The sequence below is a fragment of the Camellia sinensis genome, unplaced genomic scaffold, assembly GCF_055761805.1.
Source record: "Camellia sinensis isolate YWXY unplaced genomic scaffold, ASM5576180v1 Unanchor4, whole genome shotgun sequence".
NCBI classification, from domain to species: Eukaryota; Viridiplantae; Streptophyta; class Magnoliopsida; order Ericales; family Theaceae; genus Camellia; species Camellia sinensis.
The window spans coordinates 16533043-16537500 of record NW_028129277.1 but is presented as its reverse complement, the minus strand read 5'-3'; positions in this window follow the sequence as shown (position 1 = coordinate 16537500).

Sequence of the window (4458 nt, the reverse complement as noted above, 5' to 3'; positions counted from 1 at the left end):
ACCTTCCACTAGGGAAGCGCAGGCAACCCGAAGGCGAGTCGAAGACAACCCGAGGGACATGGAGGAATGCACCAGTGGAGTTCGCTGCACAGGCAGGGATCCGTCCAACTCGCACAAACCGAACACAACTCACGCGCCACGACGTACACTGTGCACCAGCCCCCCAAAACGAATCACCCCCCGAAGGACTAAGAAGCCCGACGAACGCGCGAAAACATTTAGAGAGGCCGAGCAAGCACCGGTTAGCGCGAATGCAAATAACAAACGCAACAGGCAACTTTCGAGGGACATACTTTTCGCAACAAGCTTCCACTAGGAAAGCATAGGCAACTCGTTCGAACGTCAAAGCCAACCAAATGGCAATTACCCGAGGGACACGCTTTTCGCAAGGCACCTTCCACTAGGGAAGCGCAAGCAACCCGAAGGCGAGTCGAAGACAACCCGAGGGACATGGAGGAATGCACCAGTGGAGTTCGTTGCACAGGCAGGGATCCGTCCAACTCGCACAAACCGAACACAACTCACGCGCCACGACGTACACTGTGCACCAGCCCCCCAAAACGAATCACCCCCCGAAGGACTAAGAAGCCCGACGAACGCGCGAAAACATTTAGAGAGGCCGAGCAAGCACCGGTTAGCGCGAATGCAAATAACAAACGCAACAGGCAAATTTCGAGGGACATACTTTTCGCAACAAGCTTCCACTAGGAAAGCATAGGCAACTCGTTCGAACGTCAAAGCCAACCAAATGGCAATTACCCGAGGGACACGCTTTTCGCAAGGCACCTTCCACTAGGGAAGCGCAAGCAACCCGAAGGCGAGTCGAAGACAACCCGAGGGACATGGAGGAATGCACCAGTGGAGTTCGCTGCACAGGCAGGGATCCGTCCAACTCGCACAAACCGAACACAACTCACGCGCCACGACGTACACTGTGCACCAGCCCCCCAAAACGAATCACCCCCCGAAGGACCAAGAAGCCCGACGAACGCGCGAAAACATTTAGAGAGGCCGAGCAAGCACCGGTTAGCGCGAATGCAAATAACAAACGCAACAGGCAACTTTCGAGGGACATACTTCTCGCAACAAGCTTCCACAAGGAAAGCACAGGCAACTCGTTCGCACGCCAAAGCCAACCAAATGGCAATTTAACCGAGGGACATGCATTTCGCAAGGCAACTTGTACAATTACCCGAGGGACATGGCATGCTTGCCAAGGCCGTGGCTTGGCATGCTTGCCAAGGCCGTGGCATGACATGCTGCTGGCCAAGGCCGGGCATGCCATGCTGCTGGACAAGGCCGTGGCAAGGCATGCTGATGGCCGAGGCCGTGGCAAGGCATGCTGATGGCCGAGGCCGTGGCAAGGCATGCTGCTGGCCAAGGCGTTGGCATGGCATGCTGCTGCTGACCAAGGCTTGGGCTTGCCATGCTGCCGGCCAAGGCCGCGGCATGCCATGTTGCTGGCCAAGGCCGTGGCATGGCATGCTGCTGGCCAAGGCCGTGGCATGACATGCTGGCCAAGGCCGGGGCATGGCAAGCTGCTGGCCAAGGTCGTGGCATGGCACGCTGCTGGCCAAGGCCGGGGCATAGCACGCTGCTGGCCATGGCCGTGGCTTGGCAAGGTTGCCAAGGCCGGGGCATGGCGTGCTGCTGGCCAAGGCTTTGGCATGCCATGTTGCTGGCCAAGGCTGTGGCATGGCATGCTGCTGGCCAAGGCTGTGGCATGGCATGCTGCTGGCCAAGGCCGTGGCATGACATGCTGGCCAAGGCCGGGGCATGGCATGCTGCTGGCCAAGGTCGTGGCATGGCATGCTGCTGGCCAAGGCCGTGGCATGACATGCTTGCCAAGGCCAGGGCATGGCATGCTGCTGGCCAAGGCTTTGGCATGCCATGTTGCTGGCCAAGGCTGTGGCATGGCATGCTGCCCTAGGCCAACGTGCCACCGCCACCGCCGCGGGCCGCCACTCGACGCATCCCGTGCTTGGCTATGTAGTTTCGATGCCACAAGCCAATGCCACAAGCCAAGCGATGGCATGTGCCAAGCGCCCGCCTAGGCATAGGCGTGGCCTGTGGCCTGGCCATGCTGGCCAGCCTTAAGGGAGGTGCCCCCCCCTTATAATAGCCTGTTAAGCCCTTTTCAATCTGGCAGGAGGAAACATCAAGCATGTTCGAGGAGTCATAATGGGGTTTTTTTAAAAAGTAATGGTTTTTTGCCAAAACTTTCAACATGAAAGTTGTATGAAATAATTTAATACACCATAAAAAAAATTATAAAAAAATATTTGGCCACCGGAATATTTTATTTTAATTTATTTCAATTTTAATACTTAAAAAATAATAAAAATTACTAAAAATACTCAAAAAATTCTAGAAAAATTCCAACAATTATAAGATGAGGCACTAGTAATTATAGTAATTTTTTTAATTATTTTTTTATTTTTAATTTATTTTATTATAATTTTTATGAGTAAATAAATAATTAAAAAGCCCGACGAACGTGCAAAAACTCTTAGAGAAACCCAGCAAGCATCGGATAGCTCGAATGCAAATAACAAACGCAACAGGCAACTTCCGAGGGACATACTTTTCCCAACAAGCTTCCACTGGGGAAAGCACTAGCAACGTGTTCGCAAGTCAAAGGCAACCAAACCGGCTATTACCCGAGGGACAAGCATTTCGCAGGGCAACATATACGTAAGTCAAAGCCAAACCAAATGGCAATTACACGAGGGACAGGATTGCTTGCCAAGGGCGTGGCATGCGATGTTCTAGCCCAAGGCCAAGGCACGCCACGCTGCGGGACAAGGCCGTGGCAAGACATGCGGCTGGCCTTGGCCTTGGCATGGCATGCCGCCGGCTTTGGCTGGGCTGCGTTGGCCTTGCCATGGAATGTTGCTGGCTTCGGATGGGCTGCCTCGGCCTTGGCCTTGGCCGTGGCATGGCATGGCATGCTGCTGGCCTTGGCCTTGGCCTTGGCATGGCATGCTGCTGGCTTTGGCTGGGCTGCCTTGGCCGTGGCATGGCATGCTGCTGGCTTTGGCTGGGCTGCCTTGGCCGTGGCATGGCATGCTGCTGGCCTAGGCCTTGGCATGGCATGCTGCTGGCTTTGGCTGGGCTGCCTTGGCCGTGGCATGGCATGCTGCTGGCCTAGGCCTTGGCATGGCATGCTGCTGGCATTGGCTGGCAGCCTTGGCCGTGGCATGGCATGCTGCTGGCCTTGGCCTTGGCATGGCATGCTGCTGGCTTTGGCTGGCCTGCCTTGGCCGTGGCATGGCATGCTGCTGGCCTTGGCCTTGGCATGGCATGCTGCTGGCTTTGGCTGGCCTGCCTTGGCCGTGGCATGGCATGCTGCTGGCCTAGGCCTTGGCATGGCATGCTGCTGGCTTTGGCTGGCCTGCCTTGGCCGTGGCATGGCATGCTGCTGGCCTAGGCATGGCATGGCATGCTGCTGGCTTTGGCTGGGCTGCCTTGGCCGTGGCATGGCATGCTGCTGGCCTTGGCCTTGATATGGCATGCTGCTGGCTTTGGCTGGGCTGCCTTGGCCGTGGCATGGCATGCTGCTGGCCTAGGCCTTGGCATGGCATGCTGCTGGCTTTGGCTGGGCTGCCTTGGCCTTGGCATGGCATGCTGCTGGCTTTGGCTGGCCTGCCTTGGCCGTGGCATGGCATGCTGCTGGCCTAGGCCATGGCATGGCATGCTGCTGGCTTTGGCTGGGCTGCCTTGGCCGTGGCATGGCATGCTGCTGCCCTTGGCCTTGATATGGCATGCTGCTGGCTTTGGCTGGGCTGCCTTGGCCGTGGCATGGCATGCTGCTGGCCTAGGCCTTGGCATGGCATGCTGCTGGCTTTGGCTGGCCTGCGTTGGCCGTGGCATGGCATGCTGCTGGCCTAGGCCTTCGCATGGCATGCTGCTGGCCTAGGCCTTCGCATGGCATGCTGCTGGCTTTGGCTGGGCTGCCTTGGCCGTGGCATGGCATGCTGCTGACCTTGGCCTTGGCATGGCATGCTGCTGGCTTTGGCTGGGCTGCCTTGGCCGTGGCATGGCATGCTGGTGGCCTAGGCCTTGGCATGGCATGCTGCTGGCTTTGGCTGGCCTGCCTTGGCCGTGGCATGGCATGCTGCTGGCCTAAGCCTTGGCATGGCATGCTGCTGGCTTTGGTTGGGCTGCCTTGGCCGTGGCATGGCATGCTGCTGGCCTTGGCCTTGGCATGGCATGCTGCTCGCTTTGGCTGGCCTGCCTTGGCCGTGGCATGGCATGCTGCTGGCCTAGGCCTTGGCATGGCATGCTGCTGGCTTTGGCTGGGCTGCCTTGGCCGTGGCATGGCATGCTGCTGGCCTTGGCCTTGGCATGCCATGCTGTTGGCTTTGGCTGGCCTGCCTTGGCCGTGGCATGGCATGCTGCTGGCCTAGGCCTTGGCATGGCATGCTGCTGGCTTTGGCTGGGCTGCCTTGGCCGTGG